Consider the following 11,020-nt stretch of genomic DNA (forward strand, 5'->3'; position numbering starts at 1 on the left):
GTTTTGTTGTAGCAGTACTCTCAGTGCCAGCAATTTGAGGTTCTTCGGGTTGATAATAAATTTCCACCTCTTTTGCAGCTTTATCTCCTTCATTCTGATTTAAAACCTTCTGCTTCTGCTCATGGTAATTCTTTATAACTTCTGGTTCATCTACAGCTTCACCACCTGATATTGCTATAGCATTGACATGTTCTTCTCCATTCTTTATTTCACTGGCCTTGATGTGCTCCTCTTCATTTCTCCTTGGATACTCTGTGTTGCTAGGCAGTGTGTAATATTGTCTGATGTTGATTACTTCTGCCAATTGTCCCATCCGAGTTTCCAAGTTTTTGATAGATGCATTTTGGTTCTGGATAAGGGAATCACTTTTTGCCATAAAGTCTTTCAGCATGCTTTCCAGCGTATTTGATGTATCAACTTGTTGAATAGGCTGTTGTTGCTGCATAAATTCAGAAGGGTGTGAAATCATGTTTGAATATGTTGCTATAGCAGAGAATTCTTGTTGCTGCCCTTGTGAATATGAAAGAATTGAGTTGTTCCCCCATTCTTGATTGTAGGCTTTTGAATATGGATTGTTCATGTTATAGCTTCCTACAAAACAAACAGATTGAGGGTTTTTTGGACAGTTGTCATAAACATGAGGACCATTACAGAAAACACATGATATAGCATTGGTTATGGTATGAACTTGTTGTGCTCTAGCATCAGCAGACAGGTTAAGTGACTTGATTGTATCATTCAAAGATGAACTGTGTTATGCCAAAACTAATACATCATCATGCTCCAGCACTCCAGCAGCCTTCTTGGGTGTATTCATTATTTCCGTTGGCCACTGGTAGTTGCTAAATGCCATCCTCTCTAGGATTTCATATGCTTCAGTGAATGTCCTAGCTAAGAGAGCTCCTTCGGCTGATGCATCAACTACACCTCTTGTTTGATTATTAAGACCATTGTAAAAAGTCTCCATTTGTATCCATTCCGGTATACCATGATTAGGGAATTTCTGCAGCAATTCCTTGAATCTGTCCCATACTTCATAAGGTGTTCACCATCATATTGTTGGAACGCTGCTATATCATTCCTTAACTGAATTGCTTTCGTGGGAGGAAAGAATTTCATCAAAAACTTTTCAGCCATGTCCTCCCATCTACGGATGGAATTAGGTTGTAGTGTGTTCAGCCATACCTTAGCCCCATTGGTGAGAGAGTAGGGAAATAGCTTCATCTTTAATGCATCTGATGTAACTCGTTGTATCTTGAAGCTATCTGCTACCTCCATGAAATTTTTGATGTGGAGAAGTGTATCTGCACTAGGCATCCCACTAAATAGGCCAATTGTTTCCAGCATGTCAAACATGACTGGTTTCAATTCAAAATTTGATGCTGCAATTTCTGGTTGAACAATTGGAGAACGAAGGTTTTTGAGTGCCAAGATTCTTTGTGCGCTGATTGATATCTCAGACTGAATTGGCTCTTCATTGCTAACTCTTGCTCCTGCCATATCAGGTAATGCTGTAGCGTTGCTACGTCTTTGCTGTCTCCTTCGAGCTTGAAACGTCTTTTCAGTTTAAGGTTAAAGTTCACTTCTTGCTTGCTTGGAGAATTGCTCAAACGCTGCAATTAACACTTGAAAACAGAAAAGAAGAAAGGTGAAAGAAAAGAAATAGAAAATAAAAGAAAAGATAGAAAGAAGAGAGAATTTCTTCACTTAAATAAAAACCTTTAAAGAAATCATCCCCGGCAACGGCGCCAAAAACTTGTTGTGCAATTTGTAATCAATTTGAAATCTTCCACACAAATACGCAAGTGCACGTGTCACAAGTAATAAAGGGATGTGTGAGTCCAAGTATCGTTCCCGCGGAGATGATTTATAAAGCAATGATTATTTAAGTAAAGAAACTAGAAAAGGATTAATTTTTATGGTTGGGTTCGTAAAATAAAAGACAATTAAATTTAAGAAAACAGTAAACTAAAATTAAAGGTATTAAGATGATGGATGAGATATAGGTCAGGTTCAATTTCCCTGATACAGCAATACCGAAACAATGCTTTAATGATGCTATATCAATGTTTAATTAGTAACCGAACACTAAGGTATGCTGGGGCTTTTGGCCAACCTAACATATATACCCAATAACTAATTCCCACATCTCTACGGCCAAATTAATTACTGAATTGTTAAAGTTCAAGTTCAATGGCTATGTGGTGTGGATGATCTCTCTACCCACAACTTAATCAAGTTAACTTTCTTAACCTAATTAATCCCACAACTCAACAAGGGTCTGGATTCGAAAACCTCTCGGCCCCAACCTCCTCAATATCACATATGTATCTCTCGACATGGACACATGAATAAGAATAAGCAAACTCGTTGAATAACTAATTGAACATTAATAAAAATAAATTTTAGGCATACATCTCAATGTTACAGCATAGGTACTTTATCACCTAACCTATAGAGCAATTTAGCTCATAATGGAATTAAATAAAATAGAGAAAAGAAAGAAAGAACTCGTTGGAAAACAGAAAAGAAGATGAAAATGAGTTCTGTAGGAAAACGTCGTCACTGCTTTGCTCCAGCACTGCTCCAGCAGCTCTTCCTCCTCCAAGAACCTTACTTTCTCTATCTAAAACGTGGGAGGGGTACTACATTCTTCCCCTCCCTTCTTTTTTGCCTTTCTGACCTCTCTCTCGCTTCTTAAATCTGTGGGGGAACTCCTCTTTAAATAGGAAAAGTGGTTGGATAATTGGGCTTTAGGGTTAGGAGTGAAAATCCATGAATCTTGTTGCTGCAGCCTTATCGTATCCCTAGATTCTTGGGCTGTTGGCACTTGCTTGGATAAGATCTTGATCTTCTTGATTTTCTTGTGTTGTTGGCACTTGATTGGATAAGATCTTGATCTTCTTGGATTTCTTGTGCCAATGTTGTTGTTGACCGAGTAAAGGTTTGTTGTCCTTGTTCCTTGGGATTTTGGGATAATAATATATCTTTGAAATCGTCTTGATCCTTGCTTGCTGGTGTCTTATCCATTTGTTGGGAAACTAACTCTTGAATTTCAAAAGTTTGGTTGTTCCTTTGTCCACGCTGTCATGCTGTAGCGCTTGCTATATCATCATTTCATCAGCTTCTCTGCTACAGCATTCCTACGTCAATTTTTCCTGCAAAGACAAACACTCAACAAGTCATCTTTTCTTACACAAAATCAAGGGATATTGTCTTATTTTCCATACTTAGTCATCTCAAACCACTTAATCATAAATATACAATATTTAGCTCAATTATCATGCAAAGAGGTCAACTTATATGGAATTTATGCAACAAATTCATCATAAAGATACTAAATTAACTCTCATTTGGGAGAGTTATCACTTTCCCTCATTTTTACGTAACTAGCGCGCTTGAGCGCCCAAACCAGCGCTTGAGCGCCCTCCACCTGGGGCAGACTTGGTGTCCCCTGTTTTTGGGTGTGTTCCTTGGGAAAACTCCATTCCCCATTCATTCTTCAAGGGTTATTACACCTAATTGACATCATAGAATCTTTTCAATAGATGGTTCTTTGTTCTTTCAAGATACATACACTTCAAAAGAAACATGCATATCCTTTCATCATGTACATATATGCAACATGTCTTAATTACAGAATAATGGGACTTAGTTACAAAACACTATGATCAAATCCTTGGTTCCCAACAACAAAAGAGAGACCACAAGAAATGAGCATAGGTTAAGTCCATCAAATAAAGCATGGTATACATGTGATGATTTGCTTTCAAATATAACTCCTATACATGATATTTCTACATGTCATATATATAATCCCAAAAAGTGCAACATCTTCATGCATCACTAATCCAAATACGGCCACTTGCCACTGGTAGCTCCTGCAACATCCTTTCCTGAAAGGGGGTCCCCACAACACGGGGTGAGATATACGAATATATCCAGTAAACCAGGGGTCCTTGGAGCATCTTTCCACCCCATAGTTCCAAAAACAGTGTAATAGCAATAACAATAATAACGCAGTAAATACATATCTATGCAAAGTGTAAATAACATCTCCAGGAGAAATCCCTCGAGCTCTCAAGCTGTCCTAAGGATACTCAGATGCAAATAGTCCTACTGGCCAGCTAAACTACCATGTATGATTTACGCATCGTCATGCAACATACCAACATAGGGAACCACCTTCCTATGCCACACCAAATGCATACACATACGTATAACAAAGAATTAAACTATTTCATTGCATTTATATACACAATCACAACCTCTACCCATTCAGGGCTTGGTGGAACAGTCAAGGGAATTACACCCAAGGTCCGAAGGCTTACCACAATGCTTCAGTCAACCTTTGTTTACCACCAACAGGTTCCACTACTAGTCAACTTTGTATTCAAGCTATAACTTGCAAATTACACACCTACACCAAGGTGTAATGCAATCAACATATTGCATTCAAGAATATCACATATTCATCAACTAAACTATCCAATTCATACCACAACAAAAGCATGAACTTACCTATTCCAAAGAGCTAATCAAGCTCCATAGCTTGCTCCAACGGTTGGTCACTCAAGGTTGGTCCCAATGCCTCAATCCTAACATAACAAAGGCATAATTAAAATAACCAACCAAACTATTGATTACCAATGCAAGAAAGTCCAACATCAAGCATTAAATCTTGCAATTTCCCAAGTATAATCATTTGACTATCTAAGCTCATTTACTCACCTCATCATAAACCCCCAAAGCACTATTCATAAAATCCTAACTCATGCAAAATCAAGAAATTTTGTGTGAAAGAGAGTCGAAGCTTACCACCAATGATCATACAACAATGCAATGAGCGTTCCTAGAGCTTCCAAAGAGCCAAATGCTCTCCAAACCCCTTTCAACCTTCAAATGGGCGGATTTTTGAGAGAAGAAATCTCACAACACAAAGCTCCCCACTAAGAACCAAGCTAGGATTATGAATGAGGGCGAGATTCTAAGTGGTTTAGGCTTTTGAATCATGGAAAACGGTTGAGAATCACTCACCCTAGGTTTCTCCTCCCTCTTCTCTTCCCTATCTCTTCTTCTTCTTCTCTTCTTTCTTCTCTTTCTGGTCGACGGGTTTGTGGGGGGGACAAAGGGTCTTTTTTTTTGTTTTTAAGTCACTTACATTAGTTAAGTGACTTTAGGTGAGTATCAGCTCATCTATCTATTTAACTCCATTAATTACCAAACTTTACCCAAAAGTCTGAAATATTATTCTAGGAATATTTCCACTTTTATTTTTATATTTTGGGTACTTTTGCCTACACCCATTTATACCCCTTAATTTTCATAGAGTGCACTTTTTACCTCCAAAGTGACTCCAATTCATTTAATTAAGTCTTATACTTAATTTTACTCACTATTACATGATTAATTATTCAATCACATTTAATTTACTAATTAATTAGGTTAGGGCTATTATAGTCACCCCACCTTTTAGCGATTTTGTCTGCAAAATCAAGAACATACCTGTCCTTAAACTTAGGATACTGCCAGAGAAGCTCATCTTCCCGCTCCCAAGTGGACTCTTCAGGCGTCCTTCCTTCCCACTGGACCTTCACCACAGGAATGGATTTATTCCTCAGCCTCTTCTCATCTCTTTCGAGTATTTTCAGTGGCCCAACAGGAGTTTTCAAATTCTCCCGAATCTCCACATCATCTGGTTGAACCGCATGAGAAGGATCCGCCACATATCTTCTCAGCTGAGAAACATGGAATACATCGTGAAAATTTGATAATAGAGGAGGTAAGGCAAGCTGGTAGGCAACCGGTCCCACCTTACGAAGAATCTTGTAGGGTCCAATAATCTCGGACTCAGCTTCCTCACTCCCAGGGCTCGTCCAACACCCGTAACCGGTGATAACTTTAAGAATACATGATCTCCCTCCTCAAACTCTAGAGGTCGATGCTTGAGATCATAGTAACTTTTCTGACGATCCTGAGCCTTTTTCAGACGATCCCTAATCATTTTAATCTGCTCAGTAGTCTCCTGAACAAAATCCAATCCAAACCGCTCTGTGTCTCCAACCTCTGACCAACAAGTAGGTGTCCTACACCTGTGACCATACAAGGCCTCGTAGGGAGCCATGCCCAGACTAGCATGAAAACTATTATTATAAGAGAACTCAACCAGCGGGAGATATCGATCCCATGCAATACCCTGCTCCAGGGTGCAAGCCCTTAGCATATCCTCCAACGTCTGAATGGTCCTCTCAGTCTGACCATCCGTCTGTGGGTGATAAGCAGTGCTCAGTCTCAACTGAGTGCCAAGAGCCTCCTGCAATGCTCCCCATAAGCGAGAAGTGAACTTCGGGTCCCGATCACTAACAATGCTCTCAGGCACCCCATGAAGCCTCACAATCTCCTTCACATAGAGCCTAGCTAATCTCTCAGCAGAGAAGTCTACCCGTACTGGCAAAAAGTGTGCGGAATTTGTCAATCTATCCACAATCACCCATATAGAATCATAACTAGCCTGTGTTCGCGGCAAACCCACTACGAAATCCATGGAGATACTCTCTCATTTCCATTCAGGAACATCCAGAGGTTGCAACATACCAGAAGGCTTTTGATGCTCAATCTTGACCTTCTGACAAATGAGACACTTTGAGACAAATTTGGCAATGTCTTTCTTCATACCAGGCCACCAGAAATTAATCTTTAGATCCTGATACATCTTTGTAGCTCCCGGATGAATTGTGAATTGACCCTTATGGGCCTCTGTCATTACTTCCTCCGCCAACTGCCTAGGTACAACAATACGACCCTGATATAATAGTATGCCCTCATCATTGCAAGATACACCACTCTGACCTTTCAGTCGTTTAGCACTTTCATTTTGCAGTTGAGCTTCTTTAATTCTGGTCATCATTTCATTTTCAATGCTTGTAATTTCGATGCCACAAATTCTACATGGAAAGATTTTAGATAATTTCATATCTCTGAACCTCTCAATCACATCATAGTCTCTAATCATCATGCTTGCTAAGCTCACAGATTTATGGCTCAGTGCATCAGCTACAACATTAGCCTTGCAAGGATGATATTTCAATTCAAAATCATAGTCTTTTAGGAACTCGGTCCACCGTCGTTGTCTCATATTCAACTCATTTTGATCAAACAAGTATTTCAAACTCTTGTGATCACTAACTACTGCAAATTTAATTCCATACAAGAAGTGCCTCCACTGTTTCAGCCCAAAAACAATTGCAGCAAGTTCCAAGTCGTGGGTCGGATAGTTCTCTTCATGCGGTTTCAATTGCCTCGATGCATAAGCTACCACCCGCCTATCTTGTATCAGCACACATCCAAATCCATTTTTGGAAGCATCGCTGTATAGCTCAAATTCACCTTCCGGATCAGGAAGTACTAACACCGGAGCTATTGTCAATTTTTCCTTAAGATTCTGGAAACATTCTTCGCATTCCTGCGTCCAAACAAATGGAGTATCCTTCCGGGTCAAACGGGTCAGTGGCAAAACCATAGCCGAAAATTCTTTAATAAATCTCCGGAAATAACAAGCCAAACCCAGAAAACTCCTTACTTCTGTTACAGTCTTGGGTCTCTCCCAATCAATAACTGCCTCTATTTTGCTAGGATCAACCGCCACTCCATCAGTAGAAATGACATGACCCAGGAATTGCACTTGAGAAAGCCAAAATTCACATTTAGAAGGCTTTGCATACAACTGTTTCTCTCTCAGAATTTGCAACACAGTTCTCAAGTGATCCTCATGCTCTTCCTTACTCTTGGAATATATCAGGATATCATCAATAAACACAATCACGAATTGATCCAGAAACGACTTAAAAATGCGATTCATATAATCCATAAACACCGCCTGGGCATTAGTGAGTCCAAATGGAATTACCTGATACTCATAATGTCCATATCTAGATCGGAAGGCAGTCTTCGGAATATCTTCCTGCCTAATTCGAATTTGATGATAACCCGACCTCAAATCAATTTTTGAAAAGACACAAGCACCCCTCAACTGATCAAGCAAATCATCTATACGAGGGAAAGGATACTTGTTCTTAATGGTAAATGTAACACCCCGTATATATCCGGTAATGTTATCATAATATCGTATTAAGCTGCGCTTAATTAAAAATGCGGAATTACTTTTTCTTTTCAATTATGATGCCATTAACATTACCAACTTGCTTAATAATCAATTAATAAAACATCGCATGTATGTAATTGCAATAAAACAGCTAACTGAAATACCTCATAACATAGATAATATAAGTGTGGCTCTAGTCACTGAACTACAACAACGTAGACCGGACCATCTAACAGTTTATACAACTCCAATCTAAAAAGTACTAACAGAAAGTGTCATGGACAATCCCCATGCTCACTCAAATAAGGCAACATGCCCAACATCATCAAGTCAATATCCAGTCATGCTAACAAATAAGCGGAAACAACATAATCAACTAAGCTCCGACCTCCCGCCACCTGAGGCATCAGTACCCATACTACCTGATCCTGAAATAAGCATTCCCCAAACGTGGGGTAAGATCTCTAATCTAGAAATCTCAGTAAGTCAGTGAGTCCTCAAGGATCTTCCACCCCAAGCTCACTTACATGTGTAATATAAGTTCAAAAGCAGTTTATCATTTATCATTTCTAAAACCATGCAATGCAGCAGATAATCATGCCATGTGTGTCAATACTAATCTACTGGCCAGAGACAGTGCAGGTATACGTCTATCACCTACACACCGTGCAAGTACCACTTGCATTCACCCCGGTACACCGTCTTGTATGGCGCTACATACTCAAGCTTCCCGTCAAGATGAAACAACACATGCATATTAAAAGCCATTACATGTAAAGTTCAATCAACATATCAAATATCCAAAAGCATGTACGCAGCATGCATAAACCATACCCCCATGGGATATGGTGGAACCACAAATGGCTAAACCGAGGACACGAAAGCTTACCTTGCAAGCTAAATTCAAAAGCCAAGAGTTCACAGCTCAAAGTCCAAACACAGCAGATTCACAATCTGTTATGGACCAACAATACATCAACAACATGCACCACAAGCATACAATATTAAGACAACGCCTTTTCATACGTTTAACGTCTTAAGGCTCCATACCAAGCCATAAGTCCTTAATCACTTGATTCTGACTTAGTTTAATTTAAAACAGAAGTTCAACTTCATCAATCTAAGGTCCACAAACCCCCAATAGCCTACTGTCCTCACAGCAAAGCTACTGTTCTTCGAAATCCAAGAATATCCGGATATTCCTCGGGACCATATCCGGATATGCAATATCCGGATATCTCACTGGACATATCCGGATATGCAATATCCGGATATCCAGAATCCCACATCCGGATATCTGATATCCGGATACTCAAAACCCATATCTGGATATCACATATCAGGATATTCATCGGGCACATATCCGGATATTTCACGACAGAATGCAGAAAATGCATTTCGTGAAGATATCCTTCCAAGGTTCCATTTTTAACACTTACTTACGTTAAAGCATGCATCTTTATACTGATTAAGGTCCACACCCCAGTTGGTTACTTGATTAATCCTTTAAACATGCAAAGATCACACCTTTAATCCATTAAAACACAAGCTTAAGGTAGGTACAACTCACCAAAGCTCAAAACAGAGGTTGGAGGTGCTCTTGGAGCTCACACCCAGCTCCCAAACTCTGACTTGGAGGAGTGCACGAAAATGCACAACAAGGTGGTTCCTTTCTTCCCAAAGATGACCACTTGGAGCTTCAACAACCAAGAACAAAACCTCTACACTCCAACCTACTATCCCAGCCCCCTCACAAGCTCAACACAGCCACCAACACTCAGAAAGAGACCAACAAAGCAGTCTCAAAGCTAGCTCTCACCCTTACCAAGTGTTTAGAAAGAAGGAACAAGCATCAAAGGTGATAACTTGGCCAAGAAATGAAGGGAAGAGCAATGGAGCACTATTCTGGTCAGCCTCCACCAACAACTTACGCTGGAATTCTGTTTTCTAGGGCTATGTGCCCTTAAAAATGGGTATTTTTAGCCCAAACGCACTTAAACACACAGTATTAACTTTAATTTCTACGCTTATCATTTTAATCCCAAACTTTGGATTCTGAAACTAGACATTTTTCTAAGAATTATCATATTTTTTCATAATTTTCTGAACACCTTTCCGGTACGCGCTTTTCCAAGCCAGTACCAGTTTTTAGCACCATTTCTCATTATCTGGACCTGAAACTCGTTTTACAAGTCCTACATATTATTCTAGTGATTTTCATACACTTATTATAATTTTTCGGGATACTTTTTCGGTACGCATTTATACCGACTAGCAGAAGCAGTATCTGCACTTTTCTTCCGAAAAGCGACTTTCAGCATTATTACTCACTTACTATAATTATTAAAGCTTCATAATAATTATTAGGGTCAATTATGGAATCATTTCCTATTTTCTCGTAATTTATTAATTAAATTCCTTAATTAACGATGCGGGTTCTTACATTCACCCCACCTTTTTAGGATTTTGACCTCAAAATCAGAAACATACCTGGTCGAAACTCGGGGTACTGCCGGAGAAGCTCGTCCTCACGCTCCCAAGTACACTCCTCAGGAGTCCTTCCGGTCCACTGCACCTTGACCATCGGAATGATCTTGCTCCTTAGCTACTTCTCGCCACGATCGAGAATCTTTAGTGGTCCTACGGGAGTCTTTAAGTTCTCCCGAACTTCCACATCATCCGGTTGCACCACGTGCGAAGGATCTGCTATGTACCTCCGAAGTTGAGACACGTGAAACACATCGTGGATGTTGGCCAGGTTCGGAGGCAAGGCAAGCCGGTAGGCAAGAGGTCCTACTCTACCAAGAATCTGGTATGGCCCAATAAAGTGCGGGCTCAGCTTCCTCACTCCGAGTGCCCGTCCAACACCGGTGACAGGTGAAAGTCTCACAAACACGTGCTCACCCTCACTGAACTCCA

General features: G+C 40.0%; 1 non-coding gene across 1 annotated transcript; it reads left to right on the forward strand.

Moving 5' to 3' along the window:
- The first annotated feature begins 983 nt into the window (after positions 1 to 983).
- On the forward strand, positions 984 to 1,088 carry LOC133308509 (small nucleolar RNA R71). The gene has a single exon (XR_009751180.1). It is a non-coding gene; the product is annotated as a small nucleolar RNA R71 (small nucleolar RNA).
- Positions 1,089 to 11,020: the final 9,932 nt, after the last annotated feature.

This window comes from Gastrolobium bilobum, unplaced genomic scaffold (assembly GCF_033153095.1).
Source record: "Gastrolobium bilobum isolate Gb01-03AN ecotype WA unplaced genomic scaffold, APGP_CSIRO_Gbil_v1 utg11162, whole genome shotgun sequence".
Lineage (NCBI taxonomy): Eukaryota > Viridiplantae > Streptophyta > Magnoliopsida > Fabales > Fabaceae > Gastrolobium > Gastrolobium bilobum.